The sequence below is a fragment of the Trichechus manatus genome, unplaced genomic scaffold, assembly GCF_000243295.1.
Source record: "Trichechus manatus latirostris isolate Lorelei unplaced genomic scaffold, TriManLat1.0 scaffold00205, whole genome shotgun sequence".
In the NCBI taxonomy this organism is placed as follows: domain Eukaryota; kingdom Metazoa; phylum Chordata; class Mammalia; order Sirenia; family Trichechidae; genus Trichechus; species Trichechus manatus.
In genome coordinates, this window is record NW_004444141.1 from 4,078,601 (window position 1) to 4,105,111 (window position 26,511).

The window sequence follows — 26,511 nt, forward strand, 5'->3', positions numbered from 1 at the left end:
TCCAATTTCTCCAATTTGTAATGGAAATGTCTAGCTTGTGCCTGTTCCACCACTGTAATTTGGAAGCAGATAATTTGTATTCTAGATTTCACAGATGAAGAAAAATTTTTGGATTTTGGACTTGGAATTGATTTAAGACTTTCGCTATGACTTGACGGGGGTGAATATGTTTTGCATTTGGCAAGGACATGAATTTTTGGGGGCCAAAGGGTGAAATGTCATAGATTGAATTGTGTCCTCCAAAAATACGTGTATCAATTTGGCTATGCCATGATTCCCAGTATTGTGTGATTGTCCTGCATTTTGTCATCTGATGTGATTTTCCTATGTGTTGTAAATCCTACCTCTATGATGTTAATTAGGTGGGATAGGCAGCAGTTATGTTAATGAGGCAGGACTCAATCTACAACATTGGATTGTGTCTTGAGCCAATCTCTTTTGAGATATAAAAGAGAGAAGCGAGCAGAGAGACGTGGGAACCTCATATCATCAAGAAAGCAGTGCCAGGAACAGTGCACATCCTTTGGACCCGAGGTTCCTGGGATGAGATGCTCCCAGATCAAGGAAAGATTGATGACAAGGACCTTCCTCCAGAGCCGACAGAGAAAGCCTTCCCCTGGAGGTAATGCCCTGAATTTGGACTTCAAGCCTACTAGACTGTGAGAGAATAAACTTCTGTTTGTTAAAGCCAAAAAACAAATAAACAAAATATTAGTTATGAATACATAATATATTTATTTCCTGAAAATTATTTCAAGTTCGTATGCAACTTTTTTTCCTGGACTTGTGGTATCTTTTAGATTAAAAAAACAAAAAATTTTCATCGAGTAGATTCTGATTCATGGCAACCCCCTTTGTGTCAGAGTAGAACTGTGCTCCATCAGATTTTCAATGGCTGATTTTCTGGAAGTAGATCACCAGGCCCTTCTTCTGAGGTGCCTCTGAGTGGACTGTAACGGCTAAACTCTCAGTTTGCAGCCGAGAGCATTAACTATTTGTACTATGCAGGAACTCCATCTTTTACATACTCTCCACTTAATATATTTTTAAAGATAAAAAAAAGAATGTCATCAAGAAAATGAGAATATATTGAGCTACTGATACAATGGTGAATAAAAAGGATGACAAGAAAAATTTTTCATACAAAGTACATAAAAATCAGTTACAGATAACGGTGGATACCTCAGTTATCCATAGCAAAAGGGTGAGGTTAATGTTAATATTTTAATTCACAAGGAAAATTTAAATCTCACTATATTCAGCAGTTTTAATCATATATTCCCAAGAATGTATTGTTCACTATTTACATCAGATAACGAAATGCTCTCGTATACATGTAAGGTTGCTGTGCTCATCTACTAACCTCAGGGACATCACTAGGAGGGTATGGGGAGCGCAGACCACATTGAGGGACACTGTTAGAGGGGGTGACACCAAATTGACTGTCTATAAAATTTTCGTGCAGTGTATCAGAAGAAATTTATTGTTTTTTATAAAAATGTTCCTGTAGTTAGTTACTTGGATCCACAATCAATGCCCATGGAAGCAGCAGTCAGGAAATCAGATGACGTATTGCATTGGGCAAATCTGCTGCAGAAAGACCTCTTTAAAGTGTTAAAAAGCAAAGATGTCACTTTGAGGACTAACGTGCACCTGACCCCAAGCCATGATATTTTAAATCACCTCACGGGCATTCAAAAGCTGGACAGTGAATAAGGAAGACCAGAGAAGAATTGATGCCTTTGAATTATGGTGTTGGAAAAGAATATTGAATATACCATCGACTGCCAGAAGAATGAACAAATCTGTCTTGGAAGAAATACAGCCAGAATGCTCCTTGGAAGCGAGGATGGCAAGACTTCATCTCACATACTTTGGACATGTTATCAGGAAAGATCAGTCCCTAGAGAAAGACGTCACGCTTGGTAAGTTAGAAGGTCATTGAAAAAGAGGAAGACCCTAAACAAGATGGATTGACACAGTGGCTGCAACAATGGGCTCAAGCATAACAATGGTTGTGAGGATGACGCAGGACAAGGAACTGGTTTATTCTGTTGTACATAGGGTCACTGTGAGTCAGAACCAACTCGATGACACCTAACAACAACAACGACGGTTAGTTCTAACAACAAAAAAGTTTTCATAAGCCTAGCTTACTAAAAATCCGTTCTCATCAAGTCAATTCTAACTCATTAGGGACCCTATAAGACAGAGTAGAACTGCCCTAGAGGGTTTCTAAGGAACAGATGGTAGAGTCGGATTACCGACTTTTTGGTTAGCATCCAAGTTCTCGACCACTGCACCACCAGGGCTCCAAGCATGTATCAATATACTGACAAGGCTAAAACAAACAGGGCTGTTGTTTTCATTGCTGCTGTTTTCATAGTTACTGCTTTTGTCAAATTGTGGTAATTAGCATGGGAGGGTGACGCCATGAATCACTGCTCTGTGACACTAACCCTAGTGATGCCACCGACTAACCTAAAGGTTGGCAGTTTGAACCACCCAGCATTGCCATGGAAGAAAGTCCTGGCCATCTGCTTTCATAAAGATTATAACCAAGTCCAAGGCAAGGCGAGGTCATGGCAGCTGCACAGACACATCCAATCTTCCTGAGGGTCTGAATTACTAGGATGAGGGCTGGAGACCATGATCTCAGGGGACATCTAGCTCAATTGGCATAACATAGTTTATAAAGAAAATGTTCTACATCCTACTTTGGTGAGTGGCATCTGGGGTCTTAAAAGCTTGTGAGTGGCCATCTAAGATAGCCCGTCTGGAGCAAGGGAGAATGAAGAAAACCAAAGACATAACAGAAAGATCAGTCCAAAGGACTAAAGGACCACAACTACCACAGCCTCCACCAGACTGAGTCCAGCATAACTAGATGGTGCCCAGCTATGACCACTGACTGCTCTGACAGGGATCACAACAGAGGTATTAGTTGTTTAATGAAAAACTAATTTGCTCTATAAACTTTCATCTAAAGTACAATTAAAAAAAAGAATCAGCTTAAAAAAAAAAAAGATTATAGCCAAGAAAACCCTATGCAACAGTTTACTTTGTAACACATGAGATCACCATAAGTTGGAATCAACTCAATGGCAATAGGTTTTTTTTTAAACAGGTATATATTTAATATTCCATAAATGTTTAAATGGTTGCTGGATAAATGAAATTCAACTGCTCTGATTTTACTTACTAACCTTTAGTAGATAACTTGATAAGTAGCAAAATGCTCCATATCTAAAATCCAAAGCAAGATATAGAACATACTGAAGAAAAGTACACATATTGGACAAATTCCAAGTTTATATAACTGAGAATCAGTGATGTTAATTGTGAAATACATATTCTCCAGGCTGCATCCATCAAACCTATTTGTCAAAAAGAGGTAGGCTAAATAATTAATCTGCTTCTTTGCACTCAGTCCATTCTATCCTTACAGGGGATCCGAACACAAAGTAGGGGTTGTCATGGTATAGTTCATAAAGAAAGAGGGTCAACTGTTTAATGGTTGTTAAAATGGGCTGTTCACAGAAATGCAATACTATATTAGGCAATAAATTGCATGCTTTTCTGATTGCTGACTATTTTAGTTGCTCTTGGCTTAACTGAAACTCCTTGGTGAAGCTAAACTCATAACTCATATCTTTCCTTCCTACTTTAATTGCTTATGGTTGTGTCTGAGGCTGTGATGCAAAGAGGCATCAAGCTGACCTTGTCAACCCCACATAACTTAAAGGAGCAAATTATGGGTTTATTTTTGTCCCTAGCTATTAGGTCTATGTACTCACCAATATGTCACGTCAAAGCAACAATGTCTTCTCTTAGGACATTTAAATGTTAGATGATGTATTTGCTATCATCAGTGCAATCAATTCACTGAGAAAGCATAACAATAATCTTTACTTATAATCAATAATATGATTATATTATGGCACATTTGGAATAAAGAAATTTTTTGAAAAGGTAAACTTAATCACTTATGGTTCTTATTAGATATTTTTCATTGCCTTGTGTCATTTTACAAGTATGCATTCAACATGCACTTTATTTTTCCAATAAAATATCAAAATGTGTATTTTCTTTTCTTTATAAATAATAAAATAATTTTGAACACATACAAATGGTTCATGGAACAAGTACCTTGGCAGAAAGAATGCAAACTATGATGTCTATTTCAGATTAAATGTATTTGAATTTAATGAAAACACTACCTTGGTAGAAAGAAAAAAAACAATAATTCTTTCAGATCGAATTTATTTAAATTTAAGCATGCTAAACAAGCTAAGTCAACCCTTTTTACTAAGCATTGCAGTATGAGGTTTTAATGTCATTAGTATCTTCGGTCACAGTGAGTTCATTTCCCCCTCTTTCTCTAAGAACTGGGCCAAAGTTGTGGATATATCAAGTTCTTTGGGAGGTCATCTGTCTGAGTGCAGAATGGCAGGAACTGTCTCTAGGGATAATGTCTTTATATGGCTCTGTGTAATCTGTGTTAAATTTTTCTTTCAGAATCAAAGATGCTTACAGGTCTTCAGTAGACATATTAGAGGTCTGTGTCAGCCACTGAAATTCTTTATTAAAAAAAAAAACATGACTGGTGAGTGGATGCCAACTCATAGCGACCCTATAGAACAGAGAAGAACCGCCGCACAGGGTTACCAAGGAGCATTATGTCCAAGGTGGATTTGAACTGCTGACCTTTTGGTTAGCAGCCGAGTTTTTAACCACTCTGCCAATTATTACGTGCCTTTGCCCAGAAATCTTAATTTGTTTCTACATAGGGACATTATCTGCTGTTTTTATGCCTACATTTAATTCTTTTTAAAAATTAGTTTATTCTATTTAGTCTAATTTAATATACAATTTCAGTGGAATTCATATATCTTCATTTTATCATATCAGCTTTCTAGTAACTTAGTTAATATATACCATATTCTCTTTAATCTTCCATGAAATGCCTAGGACATAGTATGAGAAAAATAAAGGCATATAACATTATGGAGTAATTGCATTGCTTTTCTCTAAGACATGTGGTAGCCATAACCCAGCTTTGAGTAACTTCTTCAGGCCAAGTTCTGAATTCCATTCATCATTATGTCCCCAGCAGCTGGTACAATGCATGTTATATTTAGTGCTCATTAAATGTGTTTGAGTTAATTGAGCCTTCTTGTCAGGAAACAAAAGATGGCAATATGTGTCCTACTTGGAGAGAAAACTCAACATGTAAAGAGGTAAGAATTGGTCTGATTTTCCTTTGTGACCAAAAAGAAAAAAAAATGTTCAGGAATAGCACAATTTTAGATTCAGATAGTGTACCAAAATGAATATGGACAGTTGGCAATTTCATTTACAAAACAATTAACAAAACCAACAATATGTGATGTAAAGACACCATATGCATGGTCTGCATCTGTGAGTGAACAGCTGGTTAGCAATAATAAGAATAGATGTGCATATGGTCCTTCATTCTTTCAAGGTAACTTGAAACGCAATTATGAATCAACGAACACAAAATATTTAGAGACAGTTATATGCTAAATTTACAACATAAGAGTTAATCAAAAGACCAAGATCATATGTATCACCATATACAATCAGAAATAAAATTATTCTAGAAAAAAATGGTCATTTTACAGATACATTAGTAACGTCAAGCCATCAGTAATCTACAAATAAAATGCTATTTCCTGAAGTTCACTCATTTGGGTAACACATCTGCATTCCATTCTTATGGAAAATGTATATCAATGTGTATATACCACTATCCAGAATGATTAGCATTGATATTTAGCAATTTTGCTGCATATTTTTTCTATGAAAGAAATTAAGCACTATATAATGGATGGGTGTCACATTTGTTGCCCTCTAATTTCCTTCTATTATCCAAAGCAATCCCTATCGTGTAGTTAGTATGAATCTAGCCATTTATACTGATACGTATCTGTTGTTCCTCTTGCCCATTCTCCTATTTGCAGACCCAGGTTGTTCCCAGGGTTTTTCCTGTTTAAACAACTGCTGTAATGAATAGCTTCATCAATGTCTCCTGGTGCACATGGACAGCCATGTTCAAATATGCTAAACATTGACAAATTGTACAAAATTATTTGTACCTGATTATTCTCACAGGAACAATATACAGGATTTCTTTTCCCCACATGTATATGAGATTTCTTTTTCCAAAATAGTGTTATCAGATTTTTTTTTAATTTTATGTTTTCCAATCTAGTTACTGTGCATGACATTTATTGTTTTTTAAATTTTTATTTCTTGACTAGTGTGAACAGTTAAAATGTCTTCCCTGAGCCAAGAGCCTAATAAAAGTTAGTCATAAAGCCATTCACAAGAAACAACAGCTTTATGCAGAATCAAAACTCGGGCAAGTTTTCCTTATCATTAAGCATGAGTTAGCGATACTTGTCAGCATGAGTGGAGTCCCTGGGTGGTGCAAACAGTTAAGTGCTTGACTACTAGCTAAAAGGTTGAAGGTTCAAGCCCAGCAGAGGTGCCTCAGAAGACAGGCTGGTGATCTGCTTCTGAAAAGTCACAGCATTGGAAACTGTATGGATCAGTTTTACTCTGCATACATGGGGTGACATGGGGTCTCCATGAGTTAGAATTGACTCTACGGCAACTAACAACAACAATATCAGCATGAGTTAGTAACACTCATCTAATCAAGATAAACTAGCTTAGCATTCAGTAACCAGCTTTCCCAAAACAAAAGGAAAATTAAATGTGATTGACCAATCACAGCAAAGGGCACTGTAGCTGTGTAAGCTCAGGCCCTGTATGATGTGGAATCACCTTACCAAAAAGCAGTTTGGCTTTTTGGTTCTAGTTCCTGAGCCCTACCTGGGCTGAAATTTATCGAGATTCGATGGAGAGCCCCACCTGGTAATCAACCTTTACCAGGATTGGCTGGAGAGTCGCACTTGGTCTGACCTTTACCCAGATTGGCTGGGGAGCTCCTCTCAGCAGTTGACCTTTACCAGGATTAGCTATGGAGCCCCACCCAGTCTGACCTTTACTGGGATTAGTTGGGAGCTTCACCCTGTAGTTGACCTTTACCCAAATTGGCTAGGGAGACTCTCTCTATGACTGGTAAAAACCCTAGACACAGAGGCTCAGACGGGGCCTCTTGATTGCCAAGAGCCAGGAGAAGAGCACATCCTTTGGATACTGGGTCCTGCACTATGGCCCTCTCAGTCCGGGGAAAACCTGCGGCTGACAGAGGCAGTGGCTGCAATGGTTTCAGAAAAGGTGAAGACAGTGAATGGACCTGGACAGTGGCAGCAGAGTGTAAATGCCAAACCCTGGCCAAGAACTGGAACACTGTAAGAGATGGAGCATCCCAAGCAGGCAGACCAGTGGGCCATCTGCAGAGCAGGGACTGCCCAAGAGCTGGCCAGGAGGAGCCAGAAGCCAGCTAAGAGAAGCCTACAGTGGGGCACACCAGTGACATCACAGGACAGTTCCTGCTAGTAAGTTTCCTGATGGGTGAGAATGAACACCAGCTTTTGGGAAGGGTAAGTGGGTCCCCTTTTGAGACATACTTATCAGCATGAGTGGAGGCTCCAAACTGGGACCCCTCCCAAACCTCATCCTATGCATATTTTGTTTCTGTTAAATTTTTGTTTGTATTTTTCTTTGTTATTAAAGTTGTTATTGCAGTTATGGTGTTTCCATGAGTTCTCTGTGACCATTGTAGTGAATTATTAAACCCAATAGAGTAAGAGTGCTGTGAGAGGAATGGCTGGTGTCAGAAATGGTGGAGAAGTTGGACAACAAGGGTATATTTGACCTCCACCTCATAGGAACCAGGTTGGTGTTGATTCTTATGGTCAGTGTTACTATTTCAGTTGGTGTCCAAGAAAGTTCTCCTATTGCAGTTGATTTCAGAAGTGGGATTCATTGTATTAGTTTGTACTCCTTGGAATATACGGGTTTGGAAAAGAAAGGGTAAATGGGAGGAGGATGAGAAATCTTTGGCTTTTGGATGGGATAAAAATCACCCATGGTTTGAAGCAGCTGTTGTGATGCAGTCAGTCAGCAAAGGCAAAAGCTATCTGTGGGATATAGGAGTGGTGGATCCAACTCACTGGATGCATCAGGAAATACAGGATAATGAGAAAGGAGCAAGTTATACAATTTCTTGGTTGCTGTTATCTATAGTAACTGGAATGAAAGAGGTAAAGAGAAATTTGTGAATGCTTAAAAGGGTTTATGTAACACTGGTAACATGTTTAACTGAATGAAAATGTATCCAATATCTAACTGAAGGGACATTTCCCTACTTGTTGTAAAACAGACTCAAATGTATAATGGAAATGAATATGGGGTATTGGAAGAAAAAAAATAGAGAGCATATAACTCAGCCCTCAGGCCAGCTTTGATTGGATATGCAGAATGTAGAAATAGTAAGAAAGCCTGTGAGATCAGATTTGCATTTGAGAGACAATTAGATTGGACGTTCATTGAGAGTACCACAGTGATTAAAGTCTCAATTGACTGGAGAGCAGCTTGTTGAATGAACAGTAAAGGGATGCCTGTGTGGGGTACAGCCCTATGGTACCTGAGGGGTACACTGGAGTAGAATATGTCTGCCCCCAACAGAAGAACCCCCTTCCAAGACTGGAAGTTAACGGAAGCTGGTGAATAGGTAGCCTGAGATGCTTGTTTGAGGGGACCACCTGGGTCCATAAGATGAGTGGAAGTGGGGGAGGTACAGCAATGAAGAGATGTTCCTTTGGCACTTCACTGACCTAACCCTGGTTGGCTAGGGATCAGAGAGAGAAGGTATCAGCTGGTCTGAAGTGCAGGGAGTCATGTGGACCTCTGTACTGTAGCTGACCCATTAACCCAGACCCAGGTGGCTAGGCATGAGATAAAAAGGCTGCATAGGCAGCCGGGGTCTCAATTGACCTTTAATTGTATTGGCTGGGGAGCTCACCCAATAGCTGTCCTTTACCAGGATCGGTTGTGGCGGGGGGTGGAGGGGCTACCTCGTAGTTGACGTTTACATGGATTGGCTGGGAGGCCTGCTTGATAACTGATAAAAATGGTAAAGCCCAGAGGCCCAGATGGAGCCTTCTGATAATGAGAGTCAGGAGAGGAGTGCATTCTTTGGACACAGGGACCCTGCCCTGGGAAACTCTCAGATCAAGTAAACCTATAATGCCAATGGAGGCAGTGGCTGCAACAGGACCAGAAAAGGAAGAAACAAGGAGGGACCAGAAGATATGAAGACATCAAGCAGACCTGGGTAGATAGCAGTGTGTAAAGGCTGAACCCCAGCCAAGGGGTATAACAATCTGAGAACTGGGGCACCCAGAGCAGGGGGCCACTTGCAAAGCAGAGACTATGTGAGAACTGGCCAGGAAGAGCCAGGAGCCTGCTGAGACGAGCAGCGAACAGCAAAGCCCACCAAGTGACATTACAGGACAGTTCTTGTTTGTAAGTTTCCTGAAGGGTGATAATGAACACTGGCTTTTGGCTTTTGAGAAGGGTAAGCAGGTCCCCTTTGAGACATATTTATCCGCATGAGTGGAGGCTCCAAACTGGGACCCCTCCAAAACCTCATCCTATGCATATTTTGTTTCTGTTTAATTTTTGTTTGTATTTTTCTTTGTTATTAAAGTTGTTATTGCAGTTATGGTGTTTCCATGAGTTCTCTGTGACCATTGTAGTGAATTATTAAACCCAATAGAGTAAGAGTGCTGTGAGAGGAATGGCTGGTGTCAGAAATGGTGGAGAAGTTGGACAACAAGGGTATATTTGACCTCCACCTCATAGAAACCAGGTTGGTGTTGATTCTTATGGTTGTCATTTCAGTTGGGGTCCAAGGAAGGTCACTTATTTCAAGTCCCCTCACCATTCTTGGTTTGGAGTGCTCCCTATTTGCAAACAGTTTTCTCACTCAATAAATGCTGTTAACTCCAATTGACTCTTTAACTTAATTTTTCCTCTGAAAGCTAGTAACGCACACATCTGTTTATACACATATTTGTTATTTGGGTTTCCTCTTTTTCTGACTCGCCTTTCAAAATCTTTTGACTATTTTTTCATAAGGTTATTTTTAAAAAATTGATTCTTAGTTGATTCTTGTCTGTAATACATGTTTTATGTATCGTTTCTCAGTATGTGACTTGTCTTTTTGCTTGGTTTATTCTTTTTTTCACATACAGAAATTTGGCATAGCATACATATATTTCGATACAGTCAAAATTACCATTTTTTTCCTTTGTGACTTGTATTTCTAGGTTACTATTTAAGAAATCTTTCCCTATACAAGTTTGTAAATATATCCTTTATTTTTTCTAGTAGTTATAATATTTATTTTCATGTTTGGATATTTGATCCAGCATTAATTTTTTGTTTTTGTTTTGTTTTGTGTGAAGTAAGATTCTACATATTTTTTTTTAAAGGAAAGTCATTTTAGCAGCATTTATTAAACGGTTCAAGTTCATGTCTTATCTGTCACAGCAATTCTCTTTTATACTACTAATATCTATCTCTGGGCTCTCTAATCATCTCTATTTTTTACAGTACCTGCACAGATACCACACTGTGTTAAATGTTATAGCTATACAGTAATACATTGGTGGCGAAAGTCTCTTATCCTTGCTTTTTTTTTTTCCAAATAGACCTTTATGCCTGTATTCTTCTATATGCATTTTAGAATCAGTTTCTCTACTTGCATCAAATATCCTGTTGAAATGTTGATTTGAGAGTTTCATTATGTGTATAGGTTATTTTGGAGATAAGCAACATTTAAAAAATATCAGTGAGTGTATGTTAATGGTGGAGGAACAACTGGGAAAAGGAGGGTGAGAATGGTTGCATAACTCGAAGAATGTAATCAATGTCACTGAATTGCACATGAAGAAATTGTTGAATTGGTGTATGTTCTGTTACGTACAGTCTCAACAACAACAATAAATAAAGCAAATTATATAAAAAATATTACTAGATCTCATCCATGAATTCATTTATGTACTGGGAAGAACAATTTTATAGATATTTCCTTTGGTATGAATGAGAAAGGAAGGCATTGAAGAACTTTGGACGAATCTGGCTTATGCTGTAATAGGATCCCTTTGGCTGCTGGTAATGAGAATGTAATGCAGAGGGGCAAGAACAGAGGAAGAGAAATCGCTGTGAAAGTAATGAAACCATCCAGGCAAGAACTGTTGGCCTTATTCTGTGTCTTACAATAATGACTATTTTTTAATTCCAAAATGTTCTCCCACAATTTATATTAGATATTGTGCTTATACATGAGATATTTGTTACTGTTATATTTTCTATTTTGTTACTGCTGTTGTATGGAAATACTCTGTGATTTTTTTTTTTTTTTTAATCATTGACCATATATCCACAAAACCACTGCACTCATTTATTCATCTAATAGTTTGTAGAATTATTCTTGGCTTTTTCAGGTACCATCATAGCTATTGGAAATAATGATGACTTAGGGTCTTAGAAACTATTCTTATTTTTTAGTAACAGTAGTAATTGTTTTTGTTGTTATTTCGTGGTTGTTGTGTCTTGTCTTATTTCGCTATCAAGTTCCTTTAAAGTTTCATGAATAATTATGCAGTCTGTTGCATATTTTTGATAAATATCCTTTTTCAGATTGAGGAAGATCTCTAGTCCTAGTTTTATAAGAGTAAATACCTGAATAAACATGGAATTTTATCAGATACTATTTCCGTGTCTTTTCTTTCATAGTGTTCATATTATTTTTCTCTTTTTAAGTGAATAGCATTGATTTCTTTTTCTGATATCAAACCACCCCTGTATTTCTGGAATAAATCTATTTGATCATGGTACATATTTTATATTACACTGTTGTATTTATTTTCAAGAATTTATTTAACATAGAATTGTATTTAATATGCTTTTATTTATGTTTGTAAGTTACATTTGACTATGGCTTTCTTCTCATATTTTCTTTGTTTAAGTTTTATATCAAGTTCATATTTGTCTCACAAAATAAGTTAGGTTCCTTCCTCATTCCCTAATACTCTAAAACAGTATGTAAAGAGTAGGATTTTTTTCCCCTTTAAGGGTTGGCAATATTTACTTGTAAAATTGACTTAAACAAAAGAAAAATTGATAAATTGATAAATTTTACTGTGTTAGAATTAAGAATTTATATTCTTCAAACGACACCATAAACACAATGAAATAATAAACCAAAGACCAAGAGAAGGTATTTGAAACATGTATCACTGATGTGGACTAGTATCTAGAAAGTACATGAAATGCAACTGCAAAATTAATATAAAAAAAATTGTAAAGCAAGAGTAGGCACTTTACAAAAGAGTAATTCCAAATAGCCATTAAACACATGAATAGGTGGCAACCTTAGCAGTAATTAGTGAAATACTAACTAACACCATCCTGACATACCACCATACCCCATCAAGTTGAAAAAACATAAGTCTGGTGTCATGGATTGAAGTGTGTCCCCAAAAAATATGTGTATCAATTTGGCTGGGCCATGATTCCCAGTATTGTGTGATTGTCCACCATTTTGCCATCTGATATGATTTTCCTATGTGTTGTAAATTCTATCACTATAATGTTAATGAGATGAACTAGCGGCAGTTATATTGATGAGATCTATGAGATTAGATTGTGTCTTAAGCCAATCTCTTTTGAGATATAAAAGAGAGATGTGAGCAGAGAGACATAGAGGCCTCATACCACCAAGAAAGCAGCACCAGGAGTCGAGCACATCCTTTGGACCCGGGGTTCCTACACAGAGAAGCTCTGAATCCAGAGGAAGATTTATGACAAGGACCTTCTTCCAGAGCCAACAGAGAAAGCCTTCCCCTGGAGCTGACACCCTGAATTTGGACTTCTAGCCTACTAGACTGTGAGAGAATAAACTTCTGTTTGTTAAGGCCATCCACTTGTGGTATTTCTGTTACAGCAGCACTAGATAACCAAGATATCTGGTAATACCAAAGTTTTGGGAGAAAGGGAAATTTTCATACACTGCTGTTGAGAGTGTAAATTGTCAGAACTACTTTGGAAAACAACTTGAAATTATGCATTCCGGTTCTAGGTATTAAATTTGTGTATATGTGCAGCAGGAATCATGTATAAGAATGTTCATAGTAGCATTGTTCTTGAGTTGGAAGGTGTCTTAGGCTGGGCTCTCCAGAGAAGCAAAACCAGTAAAGTGTATAAATATATATATAGAGAGAGATTGTATCAAGGAAACAGCTCACGTGATTGTAGAGGCTAGAACGTCCCAAGTCCGTGGATCAGGGTAGAGGCCTCTCCCAAGTCACACAGCTGCAGAAGCTGGGAAGCCCAAGATCGGCATGTTGGAGAGCAGGGCTCCCGCTCACAGGCTGGGCAGATCGACAAATCCCAGGTTCAGCAGATAAGCTGACAGCTCAAGTCCCAAGAACGGGAGATGAGATGACAGGAAGCAGCCGCAGGATCCAGAGAGAGCAAAAAGCCAGAACGTCTGCTTATATACAGATGCGGGCCACACCTCCAAGGAGACTCCCTTTCATCTGATTGGCTACTCACAGTATATTCAATCATGGGAGTGATTACATTAAAACACTGAGAATCATGGCCCAGCCAAGTTGACACACTATCTTAACCATCACAGAAGGTAACCAAATGTCCATTGACAGCAGAAAGCATGAATAAATTGTGGCACATTCATACAATAGTATACTATACAGCAATGAAAATGAATGAACTATAGCTTGTTTTTGTTCGGTGTCATCAAGTCAGTTCTGACTCACAGAGACCCTGTGTACAACAGAAGGAAACACTGCCCAGTCCTGTGCTATCTTCACAATCATTGCTGTTTGAGCTCATTGTTGTGGCCACCGTGTCAATCTTGTTAAGGGTCTTCCTCTCTTTCACTGACCCTCTACTTTACCAAGCATGATGTTCCTCTCCTGATAACATGTCCAGAGTATGTGGGACACAGTCTCGCTGTCCTCACTTCCAAGGAGCATTCTGGGTGTGCTTCCTCCAGGACAAATTTGTTCAGTATTCTGGCAGTCCATGGTATATTCTATAGACTTCGTGAACACCATAATTCAAAGGCATCAGTTCTTCTTTGGTCTTCCTTATTCATTGTCCAGCTTTCACATGCGTATAAGGCGACTGCACCTTAGTCCTCAAGGTGACATCTTTGCTTTTTAACACTTTAAAGAGGTCTTTGCAGCAGATTTGCCCAATGCAATGTGTCTTTTGATTTCTTGACTGCTGCTTCCATGGGTGTTGCCTGTGGCTCCAAGTAAAATGAAATTTTTGACAACTTCAATCTCCATTTATCACGATGTTACTTATCGGTCTAGTTGTGGCCACAAAATGGCTGTATCTTAAATACTGTTGGGAGAAAGAAGCCAGACTTAAAAGAATACATAAGTTATACTTCCATTTAAATAAATTTCAAAAACAATCCTAACTAAGCTATATTGTTGTGCTTTTTATTACTGCTGAGTAACAAACCACCTAAAAACATTGTACATAAGATAACACCTATTTTGTTGTGCTTACTGATTCTCTGAGATCAGTGGATTTGTCTTCTTTCTGTTCCATGATGTCTGGGGCCTCAACTGCAAAGAGTTAAAGACGGGGACTTCTCAGTTCTGGAGGCTGGAATCATTTGGAGGGTTCTTCTCCCACATGTCTGGCCCCTGAGGTGAGAGGACTTAAAGGCTGGGTGTTATGGATTGAATTGTGTCCCTCAAACATATGTGTTGGAGTCCTGACCCTTATACCTGTGGATGTGATCCCGTTTGGAAATAGAGTTTTCTTTATGTTAATGAGATGATACCAGCGTAGGATGTGTCCTAAATCTAATCACTTCTGAGTGATATAAAGAGTAGCACAGACAGAGACAAGCAAGCACAAATGGAGGAAGATAGATGCCACATGAAGATCACCAAGGAACCAAGGATCGTTGGCCACCAGGAGCTGAAATAGACAGTGAAGTACCTCCCGCTAGAGCCACACTCTGAATTCGGATTTCTAGCCTCCTGAACTGTGAGAAAATAAATTTCTGTTCTTTAAAGCCACTTGTTTGTGGTATTTTTGCTACAGCAGCACTAGGAAACTAAGGCACTGGGCTTACTTAGGACTACTAATCAGAGCACCCACATGTGTTGTCTCCTTTTTGCTTATGTTTCTCACAGTATAATGGCCGGGTTTCTGAGAGGAGGCACCTGGAGAGTCAGCAATTAAAGAGACTCCAGGAAAGGCTGCATGGCCTTGAAAATCATGCAGTGTCACTTCTGCCATAAGCTATTTGTCAAAGTAGCCAAAGTTCTGCTCAGATTTAAGGAGAAGGAAGATAGACAACACTCTCAATATGGAGTGTCAAAGAATTTGGAACAATGTTTTAAAACTAAAACAGTTATTTAGTAGCACACACTTAAGTAGCTTCTGTATACCTGGTGGCTTCTCTGTTGTTGTTGTTGTAAAGTGCTGTCAGGTTGGTTCCGACTCACAGCAACCCTACGTACAACACAATGAAACACTGCCTGGTCCGGCGCCACCTTCCTAATCATTGCTATGTTTGAGCCCATTGTTGCAGCCACTGTGTCAATCTATCGTGTTGAGGGTCTTCCTCTTTTTTGCTAACCATCTACTTTACCAAGCATGATGTCTTTCTCCAGGGACTGGTACCTCCTGGTAACATGTCCAAAGTATGCGAGACAAAGTCTCACCATCTTTGCTTCTAAGGAGCATTCTGGCTGTACTTCTTCCAAGATAGAATTGTTCATTCTTCTGGCATTCCATGGTATATTCAGTATTCTCTGCCAACGTCACAGTTCAAAGGCATCAATTCTTCTTCAGTCTTCCTTATTCATTGTCTAGCTTTAGCATGTATATAAAACAATTGAAAATATCATGGTTTGGGTCAGGTGTGCCTTAGTCCTCAAAGTGACATCTTTGCTTTTCAACACTTCAAAGAGATCTTTTGCAGCAGATTTACCCAATGCAGTATGTCATTCAATTTCTGGTCTGTTGCTTCCATGGCTGTTGATTGTGGATTGAAGTAAAATGGCGGTAAAAAAGCCTGTATACCAGGCTTTTTTTTTCCTTTTTGCCTCTTTTGGATTAATACAGTCTCTTTGTTCCATCTGCTTTTCTCATGCCTTGGCTGATTTTGAGTTTGAAGTTATAACTTCACTTGCTGTTGTTTAAATATTAATTTTTTTAAAAACTTTGTAAAGTTCTCAGTGTTTATATTCTCCTCCCCAAAAGATAGGTAACTTAACCACTACGCCAGCAGGGTTTCCACATGTAACTTAGTTTGTTTTAATTACCCCTTTATGCTTTTCCCTCCCAAATTTCATATTATTGTTGTACAGAAATATACTTCCAAATTGAAAAAAAAAAAAAGTAACATTAATAGTCTACCTACCTACCAGTTGCCATTGAGTCTATTCAGACTCATGATAACCCTATCTGTGTCAGGGTAGAACTGTGCTCCATAGGGTTTTCAATGGCTTATTTTTCAGAAGTAGATTGCCAGGCTTCTTTTTGTTTGTTTTTGTGGTACCTCTGAGTGGACTCGAATTGCCAACCTATCGATAGTAGGATATCCATGGTCTATAGCTCACTAGACTTGCAGCTATATCTTACACATTTGTTTACTTTTGCAATCTACATCTTCTACTCAGTTTACTTTTCTGCATTCTCTAAGGAATGCTGAGAGCATCCTTTAATGATTCTTCCAGTGATGGTAGAGCCATCTTGATCAGCATTTTCCCTTTGGACTTTTATCTGTTTTTCTTTAAATGGATTCAAGTTTTTAAAAAGTCACTTAAATATATTAAAAAGGGAACATTATTTCACACCATTCTTTCTTGTCGTAAACAGTAATCTCAAAGCCAATATAATGAAAGTGAAATGAAGTTATTAAGTTTTGGCTGATTTCTATAGCTGGTGAGGGCACGGAGGCCTGCTTTCTGCTAAGAATGGCAATTAGCAAAGTTGAAACTCAACAATGATGGGAATGGGTGCAGAGGTACTGTTATAATACTATTTAGGTGAGAAAAATAATATAATACATATTTTAATGAAGAGACAATAGAAGAGTTATAGAAGAGACTAGTCATAATGTTTGCCTCTCAGGAAGGAAGAGAGCCTAGAGGTCAAAGGTGGGATGGATACTTTTTATTGTAGAAGTTTAATTTTTGAATAATATAAATGTACTACTTCTGTAGAATTACATTAATTTAAAATGGGAAAAAGAAACTAGCATCAAACTAAGACGTTCATATTGACCTAATGAGCAAGAAGTGAAAAAGTACCGGAAGTTTAGTAACTTACTCACTATGGGATTCAATGCTATTTAATGTGCTATCAAACCCAAACCCCATTGATACAGAGAAATTCCAACTCCTAGGAACCCTATAGGATACAGTAGAACTGTCCCATAGGGTTTTCAAACCTGTTATCCTTACGGGAGCAGACAGCCACATCTTTCTCCCGTGGAGCAGATGATGGGTTCATACCGCCAACCTTTCGGTTAGCAGCCAAGTGTTAACCACCGTGCAACCAGGGCTCCTTAATTATTTAATTATTTCAGAGATATTCAGTGATGTCCATTCCACATTTCAGAAAATATTGTAGTAAAATAAAATTCACTCAGAATTAACATAATTTTGCTCAAACAATCACTGTCTCTCTGTAATTGGATCATTTACACACAAGAAATAGTTTTCCATTTTCAGGACCTATCCCATTGTGAATGTAATTATTAGAGTAGAAAGATGCATTCCACATTTATAAATCTCTGGCTAGACTAATGCAAGAGAAATTCTAGGAATCTTTTCTAAATTTTTCACTGTAACTTTGCCCATTTCCTGCTAGCATTTGTGAAGTTAGTGATAAAGGCTGAATATTTTCTTAAGGGCTTTTTGGTTGAATTCATGGTCTAAGGATGATTTAACTAGCTACTATCTAGAGACTGATTATAAAACATGCTAATCATCTTCACAAGATGAAATGTCTTTTTTCATGCCATACAATAAAAAATTGATTAAAAGCACTGGCAGAATATTCCAACTTTCTTTCTTTTTTTAAAAAATAAATCTACTTAACTCAGTCTTATGTTGTCTTTACTCATATCTGCTTTAGCACCTTTTATTTAAAATATTCAATTTGCTTTCTCATTCAATTTGACTACTGATGAGATGTGGTTTGAAATAAGTCTCCCAACATTTCGCTTTAATTAAACAAGTAAATGCTCAAAGTTATGGTTAAAAAAAAAAAAAAAAAAAGCGTCATTTGGATGAGATTCATAAATCCAATGGAAACCCTATAGGGGCAGTTCTACTCTGTCCTATAGGGTTGCTATGAGATGGAATCGATTTGGTGGCAACAGAACCTCCCGTTAAAGCCACATCCTGAATTCAGACTTCCAGCCTCCTAAACTGTGAGAAAATAAATTTCTGTTCTTTAAAGACACTCACGTGTGGTATTTCTGTTGTAGCAGCATGAAGTAACTAAGACACACTGAGTCAGTGGCTGAAATTTGAAAACTTTCACCATTTCCCATCACATTAAATTCCTAGGGCACCAGACATATCCTGGCACAACCCAGGCGTCCATTTGGAATGCTTCTAAACTCAATGTTCTCTAAGCAGTTCTTTCCAAAGTTTTTCACATAATGGCATGCAAAGTAAACGACTATAATTGTAGAATGCTGTGAGGTATAGATATAAGGCTCTCTTCAGCCAGAAGCAACCGGTCTGGGACTCCAGCCTTTCTAGGCCCTGACAGGAGGGCCAAAGGGAATCTCTGTCCCTGCACAACTGTGACTGATTTCCTGGGCTGTTCTGACAGAACTGTGTATCTACCTTCTCCACAACTTTGCTCACCATTCATCATCTTGAGAATGAGTCCCTGGGATCAGTACCTGAGAGTTTGGGAAAAGAACAATAGGAGAAAGAAGGCTTCTTTAGTATTACCAAGAAGTTCTGAAGTTCGAAAATATTAGGCCACAAACACGTTTTCTTTTCTTCATCTTTTCCTTCCCACTTCCAAGAATCTTCACCAAACAAAGAAGAATGACTCTCTGTCCAGTCCTTTCCACATGCAGAGGCTGCTCACTGGGACTTATTATCCTTCAAAGAAGGAAATGCTGAGTGCCAGGGAGAAGAACAAAATAAAGGCAGTGAGCCCTCAAAACAGAAGAAGAAATAATGAAGTTTAAGAACAATGTAAAAAAATAAATAAATAAAAATGGATTGCCTCCATAGAGGAGGTGATATGTGAGTGAAGCTGTGTAAGCGGAGCTGAGTATCTGCAGTTGCGTGTCCACCAGACTCTGCAGATCTTTCTATTAGGTCTTGCACCTGGGAGGGCCTTTAGATCTCTTTAAGCTTATTATTTTTTTCTTTTTGTGTTTGGCCATATTATCTTTTAAAAAATGAAACAGTTATACTATAAATTCTCTCCAGCCTTTCAGGTATATCAGTTTGCAGGTGAAGAAAATGTAACCTGGCATGAAGAAATTATTTGCATAATAACTATGAATGAATGACAGGTTCATTTTTTTTCGTTACACACAATGTGTGTTCATTTTAGAAACCACAGATAAGCAAATTAAAAAAAAAGACATTTTAGTTACCATATTTTTATGAAAATAACGTGCATTCTATGTTTGTTTACCAACCTCGCTCTCCCTTGTGAGGTATTTCCCTAAGAGCCCCCATGCCAATTTTTTTTTACATGTTGCGGTAAAAAAAAGAATTAGCATAGTGCACTTATGAAAATACCTCAGAGGGGGTGGGGGGAGGATGTGGTTGGCAAACAAATGTAGAAGGCGCAGACGATTTGCATAAAAATACAGTAATCCAGTAATTGCTCCCCTTGATATAAGCATATTAACATTTTATCGGTTATTTTTGGTTCTTTTACTATGTATATGCATATTTTCAAAATAAAAATACGCCATGCTCTAGATCTGGTTTTATAACCTGATTTCTTATACCTTGTGAATATCTTTTCAGTTTATTAATTATTCTTCTGAGCACAGTGATTCCCAATCTTTTCTTAGTTTTATTTTCTGCTCCAAGACACTTCAGGGTATCAAAGCAGCCCTAGCAGTAGCAGAGGATTACTACAATTGAGAATTGTGGGGGGAAGACGGACTTCCCCCAACCTCGAGGTGTCACAACAAAATAAAAAAATCAGAATATCTGGAGGCGTGAGAGGGGTAGAGTCAATGCTCTGATGCGCACCCTTGTAGCTAAGTCTTTGTTTACATGTATTTTTATTTTGTTATGATAAATCCTAAGAATGGATTTGCTGGGTCAATGCTTATAGACTATTTCATGGCTTTGATATATTCTCTAGATGTCCTTGACCAAGTTGTGCCAACTTATAAAAGAGTATAACCAAGTTGTGCCAACTTATAAAAGAGTATAAAATGTATAAAAGTTCCTATTTTATCACACCTTTGCCAACCCTAGATATCATTTTTAAAGAAAAATATTTCCCATTTTAGTAGGTGAAATGGAAAATATAATATACTCTACAGAGTGTATTTTCTGTATTAACGTACATTTTTATTTCTTTTGCAAAATTTTCTTATTATATTCATTCAGGGCATTAAATGATTATGTCATATATCCAAACTCATTGCCGTCAAGTCGATTCTGACTCATAGTGACCCCACAGGACAGAGTAGAACTGCCCCATAGAGTTTCCAAGGCTGTAATCTTTACACAAGCAGATTGCCGCATCTTTTCTCCTGTGGAGCAGCTAGTGGGTTCAAACCTCTGACCTTTTGGTTAGCAGCCAAGTGCTTAATCATTGTGCCACCAGGGCTCCTTATGTTATATACATAAACTAAAATATTAAATAGGAATACAATTCCTTAGATCAAAATTTTTTTCTTATTTTGTATGCTACTCTTATTTTTGTGGATTAATTTCAAATTGAACATAAACAAGCAAACAAAAATGCATAGCCATTTAAGTGTCTTACTGCTGAAAGCTAATAGCATTCTTATTATTTTAATCATACATCACGTTTGAATTACGCGTTAATATCACATTGCAGTGTTATCCGTTAAAAAAAATTAAGTCAATGATTACAGCATATCAGAGAATTTTTTTTTTCAAATTAAAGCCACCAAAATGTTGAGGATTGTTTAAGGATGATTTATGGCATTTCTGACACATAACATTGTTATCTAGATTCCCAGCTTGACTTGCAAGACACCAAGTTTGATGTTCCTCATCTCATTTCTATTCATAGCCCTACCTCAGTTTTATGGTGTGTTGCTAACCAATGTAGCTTTGTTTTCCAGTTTTAATGAAGACTTTTTCCCCCTTATTTAGGAAAATATAATAATGCTTTATGCCTTTCCAGAGCAGCACTCTTGATTTTACAGAAACTCCACTGAATGATCTTCCTGTTTTCTTCTTTGTGCCTGGCAGTGTGTGAGTCCATGTTAGACATACATTATTGACTGAACAGAAACCATCCCAGTACAGTGACTTCTGGCATTACAGTCTGTTGCTATGTCTCCTATCTATAAAAATACAAATGTGACTACAACCCCTAAAATTTAAATTAATTCAACTTGTTGAATTATAGACATTATTCTCCGCCTGTGTAAGGGGTTAATGAAAGCAACTGAGTGTATATTGTACAATGACCCAGGCATGTCATTCTAGGCCCTAGTATCTTGAGTAGAGTGAAAACAGATTGAGAAGATAGGATTAGGGGGCAGTTGGTAACACACACACACACACACACACACACACACAAATCCATGCAGTGCATACTTAGCAAAGGTCAGGGGAGCTGTAGGGTATAGGCAAGGCAGTCAGATAGAAATCAGAAGGGCCCAGAGCTAGAAAATGAGCATAAGGTGTAGTTCAGGCCATCAGAGAGTTAGCAATCAGAGCATTCCACAGGAGGTCAAGAGAGAGAATGAAAGGTGGCTAAAGGGTCAGACAACGACCAATAACTAAAGGGATCTGTCCAGGCAGGGAGGGAACAATTACACGATGTTGGTAATAAGGCAAACTGACAGAGGTTGTTTGCTATTTCACAATGTTGTTGTTGTTGTTAGGTTCCATTGAGTGGGTTCTGACTCATATGGGTTCTGACTCTCACCTATGTACAATGGAAAGAAACACTGCCCAGTCCTGCGCCATCCTCATGATCATTGTTATGCTTGAGCCCATCGTTGCAGACACTGTGTCAATCCATCTTGTTGAGGGTGTTCCTCTTTATCGTTGACCTTCTGCTTTACCAAGGATGATGTCCTTATCGTTGACCTTCTGCTTTACCAAGGATGATGTCCCTCTCCAGGAATTAGTCCCTTCTAATAACATGTCCAAAGTATGTGAGACAAAGTCTCATCATTCTCGCTTCTAAGGAGCACTGTGGCTGTACTTATTCCAGGATAGGTTTGTTTGTTCTTTTGGCAGTCCATGGTATATTCATTATTCTTCACCAACACCATAATTCAAAGGCGTCAATTCTTCAGTCTTCCTTACTCATTGCCCACCTTTCACATGCATATAAGGTGATTGAAAACACCATGGCTTGAGTCAGGTGCACCTCAGTCCTTAAAGTGACATCTTTGCTTTTTAACATTTTAATGAGGTCTCTCAGTCTATTAAGAACTAATTCTGAAAAGACTTGCTGTGAAGGCTTGCAGGTAGTCATAATTGAAAATAACTGTCAAAGGCAGGTTCCTGACAAAAGACTTCCATTTGGGACTTTGTGTTTTATTGAAGACTATCGGTCATTTGTGGGTCCTTATCTCAATTTCACCTATTGGGCATTTTCTCTTCAGTTTTCGTTTGTTGAATTAAGCTGAACTCTGTTGTGTAGGACTTACTTCCACTCTAGGCCTGTGGCAACTCCTTTTAGTGGTAATACCATTTTTATCAGACATAATATTTCTGTAGGATTTTCCACCTAACTTTCCACTTAACTAAGGAAAGCTTAGTCTCAGTGTGGTTCTTTGCTACCTCAGTGCTGCATCTTAGAGCCAGCTTTTCACCTGAAGTTTTCTGAAATATAGACTTACTTCTGGAAGTGAGTCAAATGTTTCTCCACATGGGGCAGGTTGGGATAACTTGTCCCTCTCCATGGAGGAGCATTAGTTACTAATGGGCCCGCACTACTTCACACTGCCCTGTTTGCTGAGACCTTCCCTCTCAATCTGCATTCTGCTCTTTGCCTGTGTGACTCTGCCTCTCCCACAAAGTGAAAGCCAGTGCTTCGAGGAAAAACTCCCTCCCTTTCCTTACCTTGATAACTGTGCACTCAGAAAGGATCGTTCACTGACATGTTTGCTGAACCCATGTCAGGTGCTCTTTCTTACTTTTGTAAATCACTTGGAAGTTCCCTCCTGTTTTACATAATCACAGAGTCAGATGGTATCCATCGTTCCAGTACCTTTTGGGGTCTAAAGTTATTGATAATATACTGGATAGGGTTTCTTCAATTTATATGTTTGAGAGCTTTTCCTAAAAGGAGAACTCAAAAGATGGGGCATAGGATTTGGACACCAGGCTCCAAACAAGGTTTCAGAAGTTTCTGAGGAGAGCTGGTCGGGGTTCCACCTGGGGCTGATGCTGCAAGGCCCTCCACACACAGACCCTCTGCCCAGTGGTTATTCTTGCTTGTGCAGCAGTGTTTTTGAAGAGGAGCCTCAAATGTAAGATTCTGAACTTCCAGTTCATAACATATTTGGAGGCTTGAGTAGTGAATTGGGAATGCGACTGTAGTCACAAAACTATGAGTTCTGAAGTCAGAGGGCCTGGTTTGCAATTCTGCCTTTGACATTTCTAGCCCTGTGACTCATGTCAACTTACTTAAACTTTGCTGGGATGCACTTTCCTCATTTGAAAGTGAAGATAATAATATAACTTATCTCTTGGGATTCTCGTAATGACTGACAGAGTTAATCTATAGAAGTGTTTATAATCTATGAAATAATAAAGATCAGCGCAGAAATAAATAAAATAGAGAATAGAAAAACAATAGAAAGAATCAAAAAAAACAAAAGTTTGTTCTTTGAAAGGATCAACAAAATCGACAAATCACTGGCTCGAGTGACAAACGAAAAACAGGAGAGGACACAAATAACCCAAATAAGAAATGAAATGGGGGACATTACAACAGACCCAATGAAATAAAAAGGATCATAACAGGATATTATGAAAAAGTATACTCCAAAAAATTTGAAAACCTAGAGGAAATGGAAAAATTTCTAGAAACACACTACCTACAAAAACTAACACAAAATGGTGTTGAAAATCTGAACAGACCCATAACAAGAGATTGAAAACGTAATAAAAAAACTCCCAACAACAAAAAAAAAGCCCTGGCCCCAATGGCTTCACTGGAGAATTCTACCAAACATTCAGAGAAGAGCTTATACCAGCACTACTCAAACTATTTCAGAACATAGAAAAGGAAGGGATACTTCTGAATTCATTCTACAAAGCCAGCATAACCCTGACACCAAAACCAGGCAAAGACACCACAAAGAAAATTACAGACCAATATCTCTCATGAATATACATGCAAAAAATCTCAACAAAATTCTAGCCAATAGAATTCAGCATCATATCAAAAAAAATAATACACCACAACCAAGTGGGATTCATACCAGGTATACAAGGATGGTTCAACTCTAGAAAATCAATCAACGTAATCCGCCACATAAATAAAAGAAAAGAATCACGTGATCATCTCAAACGACACAGAGAAGGCATTTGACAAAGTCCAACACCCATTCCTGATAAAAAACTCTCAACAAAATAGGTATAGAAGGGAAATTCCTCAATATAAGAAAGGGGATCTTTACAAAACCAACAGCCAACATCATTCTTAATGGAGAGAGACTGAAAACATTCCCCTTGAGAACAGGAACAAGACAAGGATGCCCTTTATCACCACTCCTATTTAACATTGTGCTGTAAGTCCTAGCTAGAGCAATAAGGTGAGAAAAAGAAACAAAGAGCATCCAAATTGGTAATGAAGAAGTAAAACTGTCCCTATTTGCAGATGATATGATACTATACATAGAAAACCCAAAAGACTCCATAAGAAAACTTGTGGAACTAATAGAAATATTCATCAAAATAACAAGATAAATGTACAAAAATCAATTGGATTCCTATACACCAATAAAGACAACCATGAAAAGGAGATCAGGGAAACAATATCATTTATAATATCCTCTGAAAAAATAAAATACATAGGAATAAACCTAACCAGGGATGTGAAAGACCTATACAAAGAAAACTACAAAACACTACTGTAAGAAACCAAAAGAGATTTACATAAATGGAAAAATATGCCATGCTCATGCATAGGTAGACTCAATATTGTGAAAATGACAATTCTATCCAAAACAATCTACAAATACAGTGCAATCCCAATCTAAACACCATCAGCATTCTTTAAAGAGATGGGAAAGCTAATCATTAACTTTATATGGAAAGGGAAGAGGCCTCGGATAAGTAAAGCACTTTCAAGGAAGAAGAATAAAGTAGGAGGATTCGCACTACCTGACCTCAAAACCTACTATACAACTAAGGTAGTCAAAACAGCCCAGTACTGGAACAACTACAGAAACATTGACCAATGGAACAGAATTGAGAATCCAGATGTAAATCCATCCACCTGCGGTCACCTGATCTTCAACAATAGCCCAAAGTCCATCAACTGGGGAAAAGTCAGTCTTTTTAACAAAGCTGGATGTCCATCTGCAAAAAAAAGAAACAGGACCCATACCCCACACCATACACAAAAAGAGACCAAAACTAATTCAAAATGGATCAAAGACCTAAACATAAAACAAAAACTATAAAGATCATAGAAGAAAAAATGGGATCAAGGCTAGAGGCCCTAATACACAGCATTAACAGGATACAAGCAATAACTAACAACACACAAATTCCAGAAGATAAGATAGATAACTGCAATCTTCAAAAATTAAACACTTATGCTCATCAAAAGACTTCACCAAAAGAGTAAAAAGAGAACCTACAGACTGGGAAAAATTTCTGGCTATGAAAAGTTTGACAAAGTTATAAGGTCTAAAATCTACAGAAAAATTCAACACCTCTACAACAAAAAGACAAATAATCCAAATTAAAAAGGGGCAAACGAAATGAAAAGACACTTCACCAAAGAAGACATAAAAGAAGCTAACAGACACATAAAGAAACACTCGTGATCACTAGCTATTAGAAAAATGCAAATCAAAACCACAGTGAGATACCATCTCACCCTGGCATTACTGGCAAGAATCAGAAAACAGAAAATAACAGATGTTGGAGAGGCTGCGGGGAGTTCAGAACTCTTTTTTTTTTTTCTTTTTTTTATATTTTATTGTACTTCAGGTGAAGGCTTACAGAACAAATACTTTCTCATGAAACAGTAGTACACTTGTTGTTTTATGACATTGGTTAACAACCCCACAACATATTAACCCTCTAACTTCTCAACCTTTTTTTT